This window comes from Mus caroli, chromosome 17, assembly GCF_900094665.2.
Source record: "Mus caroli chromosome 17, CAROLI_EIJ_v1.1, whole genome shotgun sequence".
Lineage (NCBI taxonomy): Eukaryota > Metazoa > Chordata > Mammalia > Rodentia > Muridae > Mus > Mus caroli.
In genome coordinates this window covers 1,713,086-1,733,254 of record NC_034586.1, presented here as the reverse complement: position 1 = coordinate 1,733,254, position 20,169 = coordinate 1,713,086, and positions in this window count along the sequence as shown.

Genomic DNA, 20,169 nt, shown 5'->3' with positions numbered 1-20,169 from the left:
AGAACTTGGCCTGACTTTATGCATACTTACCTGGTTGGCGTGTGCTAATTAGAGGAGGGAATAACAAAATACAGCATTAGACAGAGGCTGACAGATGAATAAATGTCAATAAAACATTTGCTCTAGGACATGAGTTTGATCTCTAGATTTCATCTGAAAAATTTGGGTGCGGTGGAACGTGTTTGTAATCCCAGACGAGGCAGAGACAAGCAGATCTCTGGGGCTTGCTGACTATTGAGTCTAGTCAATGAAAGACGTTGTTTCACAAAGGACAGGTGGCTGGCTTCTGAAGAATACTGAGGTTGATCGCTAGCCTTTACATGTACATACATGTACACACACACACACACACACATCCCAAATCAACAAGCCTAATTCTGAGTTAATGGTTTCCTGAATGGTGTACACACACACACACACACACACACCCCAAATCAACAAGCATAATTCTGAGTTAATGGTTTCCTGAATGTTGTACTGATCTGGGATGTGGGAGAATATCTTGATGTGTCCCCAACATGCCACACCCATCAACCTGGAAGGCATTAAGCTGCCTTAAGTGTTGCCATCCTGCCCCATACCATCCCTACCATGTTTCCTATGACAGTTATTGTGTCCTGTGTCCAGTCTTCTGGTTGTCTCATGTCACCATTGTTAGTAATAATTATCTTATTTCTGAGTAACTGAGCACTCCTCATATGCTAATTGGCACACTGATTTTGTGTGTGTATGTATATATATATTTGTTTGTGTGTATACATATGTATAGAGGTCAGAGGACAAATCTGGATATAACCCTATACCATTTTTCTCCCTGTTTTTAATGTCAGGGTCTTTCACTGAATCTGTAGCTTATCTATTTGGCCTGGCTGGTTGGCCAGCAAGCTCCAAGGATCCTCTTGCCTTTGCCCTCTGCCCCAATACTAGAGTTACATACATACACACCACATCTGACTTTTATGTGGGTGATATGGATCAAACTTAGGTCTTCATGCTTGCCCAGCGTGATGGCACTGACTGAGCCATCTCCTTAGCCACAGAACTACTGTTTTCAGCCACAGCATCCGCAGACATACTTAGGGTCATGTGCAAGGATCCACCTAGCTAGGATTTCACCCCAGTCTCTTCTGGTTCTTATACATTCCAGTTTCCTTTGTAATCTTAGACAAGATCTTTTTTGCTTCTCTACAGAGGAGAGCCTATCTCTTTACAACTCAATTTGAAATCTACCAACTATTAGGCCCATTTCCTACTATTTATTATTTGGAATATTTCAGCTTCTACAAAAATATTTCAATACTCCAGCATTGAAGTATAAGCCTGTGTCTCATATGTATGATATAAATATATACATGTACATATATGTTTACATATATATGTAAAATATGTATTTGAATATATGCATATATGTGTATGGATATGCATGAAAGTTATGTGTACATGTGTGTAGAGATCAGAGTTTGATTTTGGATGTCTTCCTTGGTCATTTCCCATCTTAGTTTTTGAGGTAGGGTCTCTTGCACCAATCTGGCTGACCAGTAAGTACTAGGGATCAGCCTTCCTTGAGCTCAGTCTTGTACACCACTGAGATTACCGAAATGTGCTATTGTGGCTGGTTTTTATGTAGGTGTGGAGGGGTGTGAACTAGGCTCCTCATGCTTGCTATTCAGCCAGCACTTTACCAACTGAGCCATTCCCCTGATCCCCCAGAGCTGTGACTATTTATTTAACCACATGGCAATTCTCTTTAGTCTACTCCAAATTATAGTTAAGGCCTGATCCACGGTTTACAGCACAAGATGGAAAATTTCCAAATCAGTGTATCATTAATGGTGTTTAAGTCAGTCTCAAGGTGAGTTTGGATATGACTAGGGATTATGCAAATATCTAATTATGTTGAATTCTCCAGATAAAAATAATTTATTCATATCTGTGGCTAAGTGTGTATGTGTATGTATTATTTATGCATATATGTGTATATACATATATACACAATGACACAAAAATACATGCAGATATGCACATATATAACTTGGTCACTTATGTTTATATACATAGCTCTGTACTCCTGCATCTGTGGATGTAAATTACCTAAAGAGAGTCTAATTAGCACTTGGACCTGGCACAACTTGAAGATGCCATTTCAACTTGCAAAGGAGATGCCCGTTATGAAACAGATATCAACACAAACCGTTCAGAGGCTTTATATACTTACTGGGCATAAAAAGGAATCTTAATTTGATTTGTGAAATGACTGTCTCTGCAAAGTTCTAAGTAAATACAATCTTATTTAAAATGCACTGGGAGGAAAGACAAATGGCTAATTACCATATGAAAAATGCTCAAACTTATGAGTATCAAAGAAATGTAAATTAAATGAACACTAAGGTTTTTTTTGTCTATCAAACTGGCAAGCTTAAAACATTACTATGCTCAGGGTTTGTGAGGAGGAACATTTGTTGAGAGAATGCCTTGGCAATAGATATGTGTTTGTATATGTATTTAAAATGTTTATATCCATTGTCTAAGTAATTCTACTTCTAGGAGTTTTTCCTAAGGAAATCTTAAAATATTTATCACACAGCATTATGTAGAGGAGATACAGATTTACAGCTCCATAATTGGGGAATTAAGGAAGTTATGGTAGATGCATAGGATTTATTTATCTCATCTATACACCTCTGTTGAACCGTCTAGATTCAATATAGAGCGTTCAATAATAAGGCAAGACATAACCTTGTCTATTGCATTAGTCAAGGCATCACAAACCAGAGCTAAGAAGGCTGGGGAATACTGCTTTAGATACAAACAGCCACTGTGGAATAGAGTTCCTGTTGCTTTTATATTCTTTTGTGCTTTCGAACTTTTCCGAGAGTAAGCCTATTTGTAATAAGCTCAAATGCCACAATTTAAAATTGCATTAGGATGGAAAAGAAGTCAAATCAGACAGCTACAGAAGTTCCCCTCTTGTTCTACATGGGGATTAGGAACAACTCTAGAGACAGGAGTTAGCACCACACAGCTATGCTAAAAGGAAAGAGGCAAATCTATGTCCAGAGTTGGGGGAGTTCCTTGGCAGAGTGTGGGCTGAGCCTAGAGTTCTTGGGGTGTGAGATGGTGCCACTGATTGAAGGTGAAGGAAAGGGCTGAGCCTGGCATTGCAAGTTGGGAGTAGAACCGAGAACAGCCATGGGCCACACCCTGTGCTCCTCTTAAGCCAGTGCATGTGACGGAAGCTGAGAAGACTCCAGTAGACCACATGGGCTTGCAGCAGCTAACATGTTATTTCTTTCTGGGAGAGAGAGAGTGGAAGCAGAGGTTGCCATGTAGTAGAGAGAAGAAACAGTGGTGATCGCATGACTGGCATGTAGACTACGTGTTTTGACTTAGAGTTGGGGACAAGAAAGACCTTCAAAGGTGGGGCCATATTTCTGAGCTGCAGAGCTTCCAGGAGCCAAACTGAGGAGAGGAAGAATTCTCTTTTCCAATTAGAAATGATTTTAGCCACAAGACGTTGTGGCCTTGTCTACACACACACTTCGAATCCATCCTAAGTCCAAGAGCACCGAAGGCTTGGATTAGCAGCTCAGCGGTGCCAACAAGGATCTCTCTCTTGCCCTCTCTTCTGTGGAGTCATTCATTTAGCAGCTGTTGGTTGGCTGCTGTAGCTTCAGGTATCCCAAGCCCTGCATCCCCAGAAGCTGCCAAATATAATCTCTGTTACATCTTGTAATGTTGGCTGGGTCATGTCCTCCTGACTCTCCTTGGCTCAGGGAATTGGGGAAACTGAAACTGTGGCGAAGGGGAACAAACAGTCAAAACTGCCTTAGACCAGTCACCGTCTATTGGCAGGACACAATGCTGCTCTAGAACAACTCAGCTCTGTTCATGAAGAAATGTTGGAGCGACTTCAGATAGGCAATGCCCGGGCAGCATGAACTCAGATAAAAATCAAAAAAATTATGTCTGGGAGCTATAAGTTATGTATGAATCCAAAACTTATTTTAAAATAAATATCTTACTACCTTAAATATGATACAGTGACAACTTAAAAACACAAATTTAGTAGATAACCACACTAATAATTGATGGTTGTGGGTAAAAAGCCATCAGAAGTCTTGGAAATGGAAGTTTTAGTCTTCAAGACAAAAAGTAAACCTTACAATGAAACCCTGAACTGCAAGTCATTGAAAAAGTTGAAATGGACCCCAAAGCTTTACCTGTCACCTGCAGTGCCCAAGGAGAAGGAAAACGGTGATGCATAAAGAGAAATTTAGTCTGATTATTGTCATTGTGACAAAACACTTGACATAAAAAACTTGAAAGAGTCAGGGTTTGTTTTGTACATAGTTTAAAAAAGACTGTAGTCCTTGGCTTTATTAATTCTGGGTCCACGACACACCAGTGCTGTGATTGGTCTGGGGCTGCTATGTTTTCAGATGTTAAATTCTGTATCCCAAGATCTGGTTGCTCCAAGACAAGTTAATTCCCATATATCCCAACTTTGATATGTAAACCTTGTTCCCCAATTCAAAGTTAATTGGTTAATAAAAGGCTAGAACCTGTGACTGGGCAGTATAGAGAAACGAGTAGGAATTAAGGATCGAGTGAGTGGTCTCGGGAGAGACCAGGGGAGAAGGAGAGAGGAGGAGCCTGCCAGAGAGGAGGCACACTATGAGCAGCATTTGGCCAGGAGAAATGGACCCTGAGGGTGACCCAAGCCATATTCAAACAGCAAGTATCAAGTGACAGATGTCTAGGATGTCAGTTAGAATAGCTCCAAAACCTGCCCAATCTAGGCTTACAGCTTGTAAATAACATACCATGATTTTGTGTATTTCATACGGGCTAGCTAGAACATATAATTCATTTATACATTACACACTAGAGTGCCATAGTGATGAGAACACATGACAGAGGATACTTGCTTCATGATGGACAGGAGGAACAGAGGTAGGAAGAGAAAGACCAGGTAAAACCTTAAAGATAGGTACCCCGGGCACTTCAGATAGGTACTTTTTTCAGCTAGGCCCTGCCTCTTTCAGCTAGGCCCTGCCTCTTTCAGCTAGGCCCTGCCTCTTTGTTGCTAGTACTCCTCTACTGCCAGAAGATTTTAACACTTGAATATGAACATTTCATATTGAAACCACAGCAAGGGACAGGGCAGGCAAGTTGAAAATCTATAAGTTAATATAATTAATAATTCTGAAAGCAAGAACAAGGAGGAGAGATAGGCAATGTTTGAAAGAAATGGTGGCTGAGACTTTTCTAGAATTAAATTTAAACATGAATTTGTCTTGGCAGCCATTTTGTCAAGCTGAACAAAACCACAGCCACACCCTGTGTCTATGTCAGTTAAACTGCTGAATAAATAGCAAGAATAAAAGGTGTCAGAGAGCAGCATGGGTTATTAACAGGACAAGTAGCACTTGCACAGACAGCAGATTGTTTACCGGTAACACCGGCTGCCAGATGACGATGGGATCAAGGCTCAGAGGAACCGAGGAGAACCAGCACAATGCAGCACGTCTACCCTAGGCTTCCATCTTCCAGAGTAGGTGGGCGTTACAGCTTCCTTCCTGTTGCTTGACAAATATTGTTACCAAAAGCAACACAGGTTCGAAAAGGTTTATTTGACTTACACTCCCAGGTTACAGTCCTTTGAGGGGAGTCAGGGAAGAAATGCAGGAGGAAACTTGAAGCAGACACCATGGGAGAATGCTGGTTGTTGGCTAACTGGCAAGGTCATCCTTAGCTAACTTCCCTATACAGCCCAGCACCACCTGTCCACAGAACGAGTCCAGTGGACTGCTATCTGCATCAATTAACAAGTAAGTCAGTGCTCTATAGGCATCTACAGGCCAGTCTGATCTGGGAAATCTCTTCTCAGGTTCCTCCAGGGGTTCAGGGTGACAATTAAGACAACTAGCACAAAGTACAGCACAGAAAAGAAAAGCACACAAAGCCAAGCCATGCGTTATGGGTTACGTAACTAAGTAGCAAAGCTTAAACTATAAAAATAGGAGAGAACATAGGAGCAAGTTCCTATGACTTTTAGGAATACATACACTTCTCTGACACAAAAAACTTGAGCCACGTAATAATAAAAAAATGTTATATTGAATTTTATCACAACTGAAAATATTCACCCTCTAAAAACTGTCAAATAAACATAAACCTACAGCATGTAAGGGAATATTTGCTATGCATGTATGTGACAAAGGACTCTCAGAAAAGATTTGCATGGAGTACCTACAACCCAGCAAGAAAAGACAACCAGCCTAATGTCGAATAGATAAGCTGTTTGAATACTTGAAAGAACAACAGGTAAATAAGGATGACTGAGGTGACTGGTCACCAGGGACACAAAAGGACAGTTGCAAAAAGAAACTAGCATTTATTATTTTAGAAAGAAAAAGATTTGTCATGCACAGTGGTGTGCAAATGTAATTTTTCACCGATGATGAAGGTGGCATAAGGAGGCTCATGAGGGTAGCCTGGGCTACAAAGGAAGACCTTGTCTAAAACCAACAACCTTCACCACAACATCAAAAATTGGCAAGTTTGCTTCTGAATTTTCATAAGGCATAAAAATAATAGTGCTTTCAAAAATAGGTTCACTAGTTTCTTTAAAAGTTAAGCATGTGCCTACTATGACAGATTGGAATGTCCTCCGTGGGCTCATACGTTTGAATTCTCTGTCTCTAGTTGGTGGTACTGGTTTTGGAGGTTGTGGATCTTCTGGGGGTGTGGGGACATAAGGTTGCTGGGCTAGAGGGTAGAGCTAACTGTTTCTAGCCAGAGGTCTCTGCTTCTGGGTAAGCTACCATGTTGTGAGGGAGCGGCCCCATGATTCTACAGCTAAGAACAGAAGTCACTTGCCTCCTGAAGCAATGCCATGCTGTCTCTGCTGTGAAGCAGTCCAGGGACGAGTACTGCTTATTAACTTGTTTCTCTAAGGTATTATCCCAGTAATGAGAAGAGCACTAATATTCCTTTCATACATGATACAGCCAGTCCATAGGCATTTATCCTAAAAGACAATTCATATCCACGAGAATGTTTACAAAATCAGTTCATGGTATCTCTAATTACAGTTGCCAGAATATCCACCAACTGGTAAACAGGTAGGAAATGCATGAATTTACCTCTTAAATATTATAAATATGCAACATTTTCCCCAGTGTATTTTGAAAGAACTTAAAGGAATAACTTTTTAAACAGAGAATGCTGTGACTAACAAAGAACTCCCTAAATTCAAACAAATTTCATTTATGAAAGTTTGGGCTTTTCTAGATCTAGCAGATCTAGAACTGCTCAACAATAAAAGAACACGAAGAGTGTAGCCCTGGCTGTCTTAGAACTCACTCTGTAGACCAGGCTGTCCCCAGCCTCACAGAGATCCAGCTGCCTCTGCCTTCTGAGTGCTGGGATTTAAATTCAACAATTTATTACAACCAAAGCAACAGCAGCAGCAGTAACAGCAAGTTACGACTACTACTACTACTAGTACTACATGTTTTGAGAATGTCGTAGTTTGTTTCATGTTACTATAACAGCGTACCAGACACTTGGTAATTATACAGGAAAAAAATAGATTTTCATGTTTCTAGAAGTTGGGAAATCCAAGATGGAAAGATCACATCAGTGGAGGGGGCAGCTTTTCAACATGCTATATTCTGAAAGGCACCATAGGACAAGATGTATTAGAGGTGGTGGTGATGATGGGGTGGGGAGGAGATCAGGAGAGAGAACATGAGTGAGCGAGCACTTGAGAGACAGGAAGTACACATAGGGCCCAGACTTTTGTATGATAAAGTCACTCTTGCCATAGGACATTGACACTGATCTGTTAACACAGCTAGAGACTTCACTCCCTGGTCACCTCTTCAAGGTCCCAAGCTACTGATACTGCTGTATTGCAGAGCACAGCCAGCAGTAAGCTTCAGGAGGGCACACTGGTACCACAGCACAGCATCTCATAGATCTCAGTGACCTCTATGTAACACAGCCAAATATTGGCTTCTAATGTAACAAAACAACATATATCTGAAGTCACTGAGAAGCCAAATGCACAAAGTAAAAGCATTGGCATAAAGGTCTCCCAGAGATCTAGAAAATCCACACTTTCATAAGTGAAACTTGTTTGAATTGAGAAATTCTTTGTGAGTCATAGCACTCTCGGTTTGAAATGCTGTTCCTTTAAGTCTTTCAAAATATACTGGACAAAATGTTGCCCATTTGTAATATTTGAGAAGTAGAAAAGATAACTAGAATACTGAAATGCAAAATAACCATGTTCGTGGGACTGGAAATCACAGGGCAACAGTTTTCTCACTGCAAAGACTTCTCTTGTTCATGTATTCTTCAAGTAAAAATTTATCAAACATCAGTATTTTCAAATGTATGTGACCTCGAATCTTAGATCGATGGGTTAATAATCTGGGCTAATTGAGCAGCTTTTATTTGCTAGACCATGTACCCGACAGACTTAAGGCGTAGGAAACTGAATGTGTACAGGAACAGTCTGTCTCCCCAAGAACTCTGCTTTGACAGATGTCTACCACATTCATGCAGAGGTGGGATGGATCCTGTTCCCCCCTTTTGAGTCTTTACTTGGCACATAACTAAGACGCACATGGACTAGTGTGGATTACTTTCCTTTTTTTCAAGCTATTCTCCTAAGCCTCAATTGTCGAAGCATCCTTTTGTTTTAGGGACACGAGGGAGTGGGGGAAAACCAAACAGCAGTCTATCATGCCCGTACACACACCATCTCATTCCTGAACATTTATGAGTCCATGCACCCTACCTCCTGGATAAGCAACGGGTTTCCTTACAGCAGTCTGTAATGAAACACTACCATAAATCATGAGCAGCCAGCCTGCACCCAAGGGGAAAGAAAACAAAACAAAATAGCGCAACCCACTCATCCTCACAGGAGAAATTCTGTCCTGGTACTCTGAACAGACGGTTAAAAACAGGAAGGAACCAAGAGACAAAAATGTTTTTATTGCCACCAATCCGCCATTTTCTCTATAAGTTGGCAGCAAACACATCTAAATTATGGGTGTGATAGATTATAACAGCTACTCTGAAGGTCCATTTTATAAAATCACTTGAGTAGAGATTCAGACAATTTGAAAATTTCCCATTAATTACCACAAAGTCAGAAACAACGACGCCAGCGAGGATCTGCCTATCTTCTGTTTGTGAAGACAGACGCTTTAAAAAAAAATGCAGAATCTGGCCCAATGGAGCAGCGTGACTCATTAGTTATCTACAATCTTTTCATTTTTAACTGCAGTGGGATGAGAACTGAGCTGGCAGATGCTAATTAAGCTTATGAAGAGGTCTGTAGGGACAATGCCCTAGTCACACCGAGGTTTTGAACTGTCTGCCCAGATTCGAAGACATTCCCAGGGTCTTTGCAGCCTGGGTACTTTCAGTGTGCTGAGTACTGTCAGGAAGAAGAAATGTAGGTTCCTGCCTGGAAGGTGTGGGGAGACACCCACCCCTCCCTAATTTATGAATTATCTCAAATCAGAATCCAGTAATAATAGACAGCAGATCTTCACTGATGGCAATGGGCTGGTGAGCGATCTTTCTATAGGGCAGCTGATTTCTTCTCTGAGAACCAGCCGGTCCCTACTTTGCACTTGTAGTCGCCAGCAATTCCGTGCTGTTTCTCATACTCAGTTGTATGATGGATTGCTTCCGGGTTGGCTGTCCACCATGCTCACAGCTCCGGTTTATTTAGTTACTGAAGAGTGCCTCTCTTCCTCAACAGCTTCTGAGTACTGTCAGGGTAGTGATTGCTTGCTGCTTCCAAGAACCCACACATTGTTTGGCTCAGCAACCGGTGAGCACTGTGTGGCCCTGACTTCTCCGTTATCAAACACACACGCATGCGCAGGACAAGTCAAGGCAGGCTACTGAAACTCCCCATGAGTCTGATAGCTGGCTTACTCTTTCCTTCCTGTACACCAGCCAGCTAGAACAGTAGGGCTCACCCTTATCCATTACCCCAACCCCCTCCTTAGTTCTGTTACCCTTGCCTATTTTCCTGTAAGGCAAGGTTTTTGTTTTTGTTTGTTTTTTTGACTCATTAGGGCCCCTGACTTGCGTCTGGTTTTCGCCCAGAAGGCCCCTCTGTTCACATTGCTTTCCAGTCTGGCTTGTTAAAATTCTACTCATTGCCCAAGATCTATTTTAAACGTTTGTTGGACAATATACTGAGCTGTTCTGTCCTCCAAACGTTTGTGACCTTGCCTTCTTGTGAGTCTTAGAAGCTCCGAGACAGCTCGGCTCTCTGTTGGTTTTAGTACTGACCATCTATGGACTGTGGCACTCACTGGACATTAGCTGTGGATCCCGTGGTGTGTCTCCCCTCACTCACGATTCCCCAACATAAATCAGTCTGTCTCTGGTCTCTCAGATCCAGGGTACCCTTGTGTCATGGTTTCTCGATGTTCCCACTGGCCTGGTGCAAGTCCACTTACAGGTGATACACTGGATATTTGGTAGGCATTTTTGATAAGGAAGTTTATATCCTTCAATTGAATGAATGGTTGGTTTGATCAGGAACCCACCCTCCCCCATGGAACCCCTTGAAATTCTTACTATTTTTATATTGCAAAGGCTAATTTTACGTATCAAGTAGACCAGGCTAAGCCATACCCAGGCAGCTGGTAAGGCATCGTTTGCATCCCTTGCCAGTGAGGGTGTCTCCAGAAGAGTTTGCTGTTGGGTTCATGTGATGTCGACGGGCATCATTCCAACTGTCTAGGGCCACAATAAAACAAAGAGGTGGAGGAAGGTCTAGTTATTTTTTACTTCTTGAGATGGAGCACCCATCTTTTCCCCACTGGACTGGAAGGCAGGTGACTAGTCTGTAGGTTCTCAGGATGTTGGATTCAGCCTGAATCATTCTAGTGGCCTTTTCTGGGTCTCCAGCCTGCAGGTGGCATCTTGTGGCTTGTAGTCTCAAGAACAACTTCTCTTACTAAACCTCCCCACATATATATATTAGCTCATATTAACTATATACATAATTATATACATAATTTAAAATGTGTGACCTTTGACTCAAGATTTCTGGAAAGCAATGATTAATACTAATATTAAGCTTTGTCAATTCTCATCTTAAAACCTTTTTCTTTATCTTTTCCATTCTCTATTGTTTTGCTTTGTTTCTTTGGAGATTTCTTTGTTCTTATGTGTCAGCTTCCTATTAACTTTTCATTTCTATATTTGTCATTTTATTGACTGATTTTTTTTTTTTATGTCATGGCAAAATACACACAACGTGGATCTCACCATTTTAATCCTTTTTAAAGGTGTAAAATCAGTGTTGTCTAGTCCTTGCTAGCCTCTGTTTCCAGAACCTTCCAGCACACCAGATAGAAACTCGCTACCCCCAGGAAGCAATGACTGCCTGCAGCTCCTGCTAGACTCCTGCTGCTCCTTATGTGAGCGCGCTCCTGGGGCACATCATAGTGGACAATGGGGACAGGGGACAGTGTACCCTTGTGAGACTGCTTTGCTTTGCATCCCATCATGGTTTCAGGGTTCACATTGTACCATGTATTACAAGTTAAAACATTTCAAAATTAGTTAACTAACAATTAATTAATTAACAATTAATTGACTAGGTATGTATGCATTTATGTTCATGCATGTGCCATGGTGTGTAGTCTGTTTTCTCCTTCTACCACATGGTTCTTAGGGCTCTATCTAACTCAGGTCATCAAATTCAAGGGTCTTTACTTGCTGAGCCATCTTACCCACCATCATTCTTTTTAGGGCTGTATAATATTGCACTGGATGTACACATACCACATTTTGTGTAACTACTCATTTGTTGGTGAACTTGTGGGCCTCTCCTATCTGTTAGCTATTACAGACAAAGATACAATGGACACCAGCATGTAAGTATCTGTTTGGATCAATGTTTTCTTGATTGTTTTTTTTTTTAATGTCATGGCCAATAAATCATGGCTGTATCTATATCTACACTGAAAAGATGTTCCCCCGTGTTTTCCTCTAAGAGCTCATAAAGTTCTTAAGTTTAGGCCTTAGATCCATTTGGATAGACTTACCTATTGTGCTAGATAAGGGTCCAGTTTTATTCTGCTGCATGTGGATATCCAATTTCCCCAGCACAAATCTACCCAATGGGGAAAAAAGTGAGGCTCTGTTCCCCCAGCTGCAGATCCATGCTGGTCATCCCAGAGAGAAGCTCCAGGCTGACAAGCTTGACCCAGGCAGCTAGGATGGCTGAAAAGGAAACTTTCTATTGTAGAGGCGGGAGACCAAAATAAACAGGAGGCAGTGCTCATGGTGGGAAAGTACTGTGAGAAGAATCGTCTGGAAATACACTATTCAAATTCTCAGAGATACTGCATCAAAGCTTAAGAATCAGTTCATTTGTCCTCTGAAGAGGGGAAGAGATCATTCAGGCATGAAAACTCCCTTGGAAGTGAAAACCATGGCAACAGACAGTAACTTCAAAAGAAAGAAAATAGGGGCTGAGGGGTGGCCCAGTGGTTAAGTGTGCTTGTTGTTTTTGTGGAGGACCTGAGTTCAGTTCTCAGCGTCCACATCAGGCAGCTCCTTATCAGCTGGAATCTGGCTCCAGGGCATGCAGTGCCCTCTTCTGGCATCTGAGGGCACTGTGACTTACATGGACATGCACACAGACACCCACAAATACATATAATTAAAAAGTAAGATACATCTTAAAAATGAAGATGCTACATAGTTAATTTTGTTTATTGCGGAATACTTGGGTAACAGACTTGTACACTGAAATCTGGAAAACATCACTGAAAAGAATTTTAAAAGATATAATATGTATATATAATAAGAGGGCTGTTCATTACGTCTTGGGATTTTGATATAAGGCAGGATCTCTTCAAAAGCTTGACTTAGGGTGACAGTAAGACCTGTGTCTGCCAGATGCCCTTCTACTCCCTGTGTTCCTACTTCCTTGTCTTTGAAGAATGGATTGAAATTTCTTCTGTGACGTCAATCATCCCATGTTCTACTGTTGGTTTTGGTTTTTGCTTTGTCTCTTATTCATTCATCCTTATTTACTAAAGCCAATCTGTTTCTGTATTCTTGCCCTAAGAGACTTTTCATAAAATAATATTCAGAAATTTTTGTTGTCAACACACCTTCTTACCTTGACCTATTATTTTTTTCTCAAAAATTGAGACAATCAAGAAATTTGTTTTCTTGTTCTCCATACTTTTCAAAGCTTTTCTTAGCTTTATTTTCATGTTTGATTTTTTTTTTCCCTTCCAAAGTTGTTTTCAGTGTGGGCCATTCTGCAGCAGCCTGAGGTGTCTCTCCCTTTGTGCCTCTATGTTTGAATGGCAGTCCAGCTAAGTATAACATAGGTTCAAAACTCTCTTCTTTCTATATTCAAAGTGCTCCAGCATCATCCTCGATTCAGTGTTGCTGCTGAGACATCTGCTGTCAAATTATTGTTCCTCTATTGGTAGCCTTCTCTTTATGTAATGCCTCAAGAGGCTAGAGTCCTCTCCTAGTGATTATAGCATCTTGTATCTTGGTGTTTGTCTTTTCAGAGTTGTTATCCTTGGAGCAATACAATCCATTTCTTCATGTTGATATCTTTCTTTTACCCTAGGCATGTGATCTTAGAAGAGGTCTGCTGGGCCTATTTGGATATCAGACTCTGAATGTTGGGTGAAAGCCAGTGAATTTAGGCAGGAAATAAAATCTAATCAGAAGGTGATAGATCTCTAATTTTGGAGTCCCATCAGGAGACTGGAAGAGTTTGTAGGCAATAGTTTAGACAGTACTCTTTCTCACAGGCCCCTAGAACTCACTCTAGAGGGCCAACCTCATATAAGACTTACTTGATGCTCAACCTTGTTCTGTGAAATTTACATACATCAGATCCTTAACTCTTCACATTCATTGCTAGGCATCTGCTCCTTTTCACACATAGCAAAATTGAAGGCTGGTGTGGACAAGTGTTACAACAAAACTCATACAGTAATATATGTGCCTGCATGTGTATTTTCATTTTCTGAAATATTTTATAAGTACAGGTATTCTTGTTTTATGTTTTAAAATTTTATAAATTGTGTGTTATGCTTATTTTAAAAATATTTATTTTTAGTTTCTGTGTATGAATGTTTTGTCTGCATGTATATATGCGCATATGGTGATTTCAATAAGAATGACCCTAATAGGCTTGTATGTTTGAATGCTTAGTTACCAGGGAGTGGCACTGTTTGAAAGGATTAGAAGGATTAAGAGCTGTGGCCTCCTTGGATGGAGGAAAAATGTCACAGGGGATGAGCTTTGTGGTATCGAAAGCCCATGCCGAGCCTAGACTCTCAGGATCCTGCCTATGGGTTGGGATATAAAACTCTCAGCTACTTCTCCAGGATCATGGCTGACTGTGTGCCACCATGGCCTGTGTCATTATGATAATGGACTAAGTTCTGAAAAATGTTAGCAGGCCCTGACTATATACATTCCTTAATAAGAATGGCCTAGGTTATGGTGTCTCTTCACAGCAAGAGAACAGTGACTAAGACGGTGTAACCAGCTGTGGACAGTGCACCCAGAATCCAGAAGACGGCATCTGTTCTCCTAGAACTGGAGTTAGAGTTGGTTGTAAGCTACCGTGTGGTATTATTGGTCTTCTACAAGAGGGGCAAGTGCTCTTAACTACAGTGCCATCTTCCCTAACCTATTTTTTGTTATTATTTTATGTGCCTATGTGTGCATGTACTGCATGTGTGTGCATGTGTGTGTGTGTGTGTGTGTGTGAATTTTTGCACATGAGTCTCCAGATGCCCTCAGGGTTTATTGGAGTCAGGATCCCATGGAGCTGCAATTACAGGTGTTTGTGAGCTTCCTAAAATGGGTTCTAGGAGATAAGAGTAGGCCTTCTGCAAGAGCAGTATGTGCTTCTAACCCATACTGTTTTTTTGAGACAGTGTTTTATGTATTCTAGTCTGGTTTATAATTTTCTATATAGCCAAAGAAGACCTTGAGCTCCTGGTCCTCCTCGGTTGATCTCCCAAGTCCTAAGACTACAGGCTTGATCCACAGTGCCTTGGTACTGATTATGGGTGTGATCCACAGTGCCCTGCTACAACTACACATCCTGCAGATGCTCCACTAAATTCCATTTTTGCTGCAGAATCTTGCCTCTTGCTTAGTCCGCATGCCTTGTGAATTTCCTCTAATCTGTAAAGGTTTCTTATGGTTCTCTTTGTCTTTCTTTCCTGGCTGCATTAGTTTTCTATTGCTACTGTAGCAACTTAACATGAATTGACAGCTTTAGCAACACAAGTATCAGGGCTCTCTGATGTCAGAAGTCTCTCCGTGGTCTCATTGGGCTTAAAAGCCAAGCTGAGCTCCTTCTGCAGGTGCCATTGGCACTCCTGAATGCATGGACCCTCTACTACCACCAACACCAGGGTGGCTGGTCGAGTACTTCTCATGCCAGAACATCTCTCAGACATCCTTTCATCCATCTTTCTGAGTACAGCATGACAAGCCAGCTACCCTCTTAAGGCTTCACTCCATTAGATGCGTTTACTCAGATAATTTCTCCAACTGTCCTTCTGTTATGTTCTGTAACCTGGTCACCAGTTCTAGGTATGGGGGGAGGGAATTATCTCTTAGTATTACTTTGACTTCTACAGACATTTATTTTTATGTACTTATTTAATGTGTATGGCTGCTTCATCTGCATTTATGTTTGTGTTACTACATGTATGACTGGTTACAGGCAGCTGTAAACCACCTTGTGGGTGCTGTGGCCTCTGGGATGGCAGCAGTTCTCAGCTCCACTGAGCCATCTCTCCAGGCCATACTTTGACATTTTTAAAGTACATGAGTCAATTATTTTGTATAATATTTCCATACTACCTTGTCTATTTTTACAAATTCTGGCTATAAGATTTTAGCAGGGGTGTTCTCCTCAGAAGTGTTCTCGTCTTAGAACTGTCTTTCAGAAGCATTGTGAGGAGCGGGTGTGGCAGCAGTCCCAAGATGGCGCCCGGGACTGCAGCTAAGTCTTATGACTTGCACCTGATTTCCTCATACACCTGAAAATAAGCCACAATGAGAGCTGCGCAGGTGCACCATGATGCTGGCGGTGTAAACAAGTCCATATTTGGTGGAGACGCACCCCTGCCGCCCTGATTGGCTGAAGCTGTGTGCCTGGAGAGGTGACGTGGCCTGCCGTGAGTGGATGGGGGCTGAGAGTATATAAGAGTGAGAGGCCTAGGTTCGGGGGAGAAAGATGAAGGGAGAAAAAGATGAAGGGAGAGAGATGAAGACTGAAGCTTGCTGAATAAACTGCTGTTAGAAGAACTGGTGGTCGTGTCGTTCTTGCTGGTTGAGAGAGGATGCGACAAAGCATGATGCACATCTTTCCATTACTGTTGTTGCCACTGTGGAGCTTCATTGGGGCAGAGTCCTGGGGAACTTGTATTAATCCCTGAGAGTGAAAGGTGATGGATAAGACATACGTTAACTATTCCTAGAAGAAAATAAATTACTAAGATCAAGGAACCTCAATTTGATGAACACTGTATTGAGTTTGATCCATTTGCATCATGGGAAAAGAGACTATAGGATGACAAACTCCAGGGACAGAAGAATAAAAAGTTGTCATACTCAAAGTCATTCACTCTGCAGAGATATTCCTCCTGGAAAGGTAGAAAACTTCTACCTCTGAGGTTTTCCATGGCTGAGTTCAGGGTCTCTAGGCAGGATTAGCTATGGGCCAGCCATGCCAGAAGCAACCCTTCTGCTGATTTTTCTAAGGAACCTTCTGGAAGGATTTCAGAGAACTGAGTGAGATCAGATTTCCTGCTATGGCTGACTGAGTCCCCATAGCCCCAGTGGATTTGTGCAGAGCCTCCAATACTCCTTCCCAAGGGAATTTTTAACCTCTCCCACCCAATCAAAGATGCCTTGGTTACAAACAAGCCACATGGACTCTGTCTGAGTCCACTAATCCATGGCCCAGACAGCTAGACTTTGGCCAGCTTCATGTGTAGAGATACCTCCAAAACAAACTCACTTGTTGGGGGAGAAGGGATAGGGAGCTATAGCTGTCATCTTGAGTCCCTCCTACAGGACTGGCCCCGAGCACCCTCCCATCCTTTTATGAAAAAGATATTTGCCTTGAGTTTTCTGCTGGTTTTGTTTTTCTGACTTTGACCTTAAAAAAAATCACTCATGGCCATGGACAGGGCTAATTAAAAGCAGGTGAACTGGGATTGTGCCTGGGGAGTTTCACTGGTTGGGCTGTGGGTTTTCTGTTCCTCACAGGAGACTGGGAGTTGGAAGGAATGCATGATCCCTTCTTCATCAAGTCTGTGCAGTGGACTCGGTTCTTACTGTCCTTTTGCTTTCTCGTCAGGAAGAAGGATTTTACTCTTTGTAGAAATGTAATAAGTTGGGATGAATATGCCCATTTTGTTCTTAGTGTAGGCAGAGGAAAGAGTACTGACCAAGTCCAGCAGCAGAGGTGTGTGCAGAACAGACAGTTCTGGCAGTAAAAGAGTGGCATGCTCTAGGCACCCTGACTCTGCCTACTTCTGACAGCGTGGATTGGTAAGCCCCAGTCTCCATATTACACAGGTTCAAGCTGATTGGGCAGTTTGTAAACTTGTTAAAAATAAACACTGTGGAATACAGATTTCTAGCTTTCTTTCCCCCCTGCAAATCTTTTTTTTTTTTAAAGACAAAATGGCTGTTCCTGAGGTAACGAGAAAGCTAAGCCTAAAACACCCGACATCCTGCAAGCCAGGGGTGAGTCCTTCAAGGATGCTGCAAACATCTCTCTCTTGGATATGTTCAGAGCTCCCAGCAGAATGCTTTCTGTAGTAGAAAATCTGTAGTTAGAGCTAGGATGGATTCCTGTTCTGACTCCTTCCCTGGGTTTCTTCCTGACACACAACATCTATTTATTTATCCAGTGCTTATTGGTATTCCTCTACTGAATACTTCTGACCGGCCAACCTTTATGTCTTGTCCTTGCAAATTCCATTCCTACTTTTCTCTTGAAAACTGAGTGTAGTGACCTGTGTTGTTCAGCATCTGGGGGAGGTTTCCCATGGTTCCCTTGTCTGCTTCATTGTCACTGGGGATGGCGATGAAATGACCAGATTTTGATACTCTCATGGGCTTAGATGGTGAGTTTTGGGGATCATGGCTGCAAGCCGTTTGGTGATGTGGGTTTTACATGGGTTGGCTCTTTTCCAGTAATTCAAAATGACAACAGTTAGAGCTAGCTGCCATTGTGCCGGCCATGTGAAATGGGGATCTGGAGGTGTAGGAGGAAGCTTGGGTGCCAGAAGAGAATGGGACAGGTATGCCAGGAAAATGGTTGAGAGCCTGCGTGTTCCCTGAGGGGTATAGAGAATGGCTCTGCTCCCAAGGACATTGCGACTCTACAGTTTCTTGGATGCTTTATATGCCTTCTGCAAATTCTTGTCTCCATCCCTGATGCCTACTTTAGTGAAGGGTGTCCTTGAGGCCACTTGTCCCATAGTGCATGGTCTTGACCTAAAGTGTAGACAAATTCTCATCTTATCCCATTAAAAGAACAACAACATATAGGCGTCTGTGGGCACTGGCTTGGATCGAAGGAGTGCCTGCATTGGCTTTCAAGTACCCTTTTCCCTCTGCCGAGCCTCTTCAGCACTCTCATGCCTTGTCTCTGATTAGGCGTCTTGGTCTTGAACAGAACACGATGCTGCTAATAAAAGTCCCACAGATGTTGTTGAGAGTCAGTGGAGAGCTTTCAAATCCTTCTGCACCATGTCCTGGTCATGTTGCTCACTTCTCTGAATGCTTCAAAAAGTGGTTTCTGCGTATTTGAAACTGTGTGCACTTCCTAATTAGAGAATTCAGGATGTATCAGCACACATCTAATGGGTTGTTGTTTTGTACTCTTCTATAAGAATCTTTGACGTCTTTTCTATTTTTGAAAAAATTCTACTTAATTTCCCAAATGCTCATAGTTGTGTGCTAGAGTCTTGCATAACATTTTTGAATTAGTCCATTTGTCCTTGTAATTCCAACAATTTTTTATATATTTTGAGGCTACTTTATTAAATAAATGTACGTTTTCAAGGGTAATATCTTCCAGATGGCCTCTCCTTTTGTTACCAAGCACTGAATATTTCCCCTGCTTCAAGATTGTTTCTTGAACATTTGCTTTGTCTCCTAACCCAGGTACCCAGGGCAACCTTTATTTGGTTTTCATTTTGGAGGTTTCTCTCTTCTTCATTCCTTTATTCATAGTATTTGTGCATTCTAAACATATTTATTACAAAAACATTATACAACCAGTTTTTTGATTTTTAAAAAAGCAATTTGAGGAGCTGAAGGGATAGTTCAGAGGCAGGAGAACTTTCCTGAGAGAGCGAAAGGACACAGATCCAAATTCCCAGCACCCACATAGAAACTGGGCTTGGATGTGCACGTCTGTAACCACAGATCTAGGGGATGCAGATACCTACCTACCGGGAGCTTGCTTACCCCACTCACTGAAGCAGTGAGCTTCTGCCTTAGCAAGAGATCATGTCTCAAAAGATAAGGTGACAGAAGGAGAGTGACAGAAGACTCCCAGTGTCCTCCTCTGACCTCTGCATATGGCTAATGGGGGTGGTGTGTGAACATGGGAGTGTGTGCACATGGGTGTGCATACTGATAACCTATAGATATATGCATTTATAATTCCTGCTATATATACATACATACATACATACATACATCAAAAAAGCAAACCTGATTCTGTTTTTAACCTGGAAAATATATATCTGCTATGATTATTGTTATACTCTCTCTCCTTCTTTGTATGTCTGTTTTCACTTGAGCCTTCTCATTTTCTTCGTTGCTGGTTCACTTAGTCAGTTTCTTCTTCCCTGTAACTCAGTCTCTGGAAGCTGTGTACCCTATCCCAGATGTTGCCAGCATGTGTGTACTATCTCACATTAGTATCAAGCATCAACCATACATACTTCCTGACTAGGATGATCTCTGACTAATGACTTGGGATTTAATATATTTTTTATTACATGTTTTCCTCAATTACATTTCCAATGCTATCCCAAAAGTCCCCCATACCCTCCCCCCCACTTCCCTACCCACCCATTC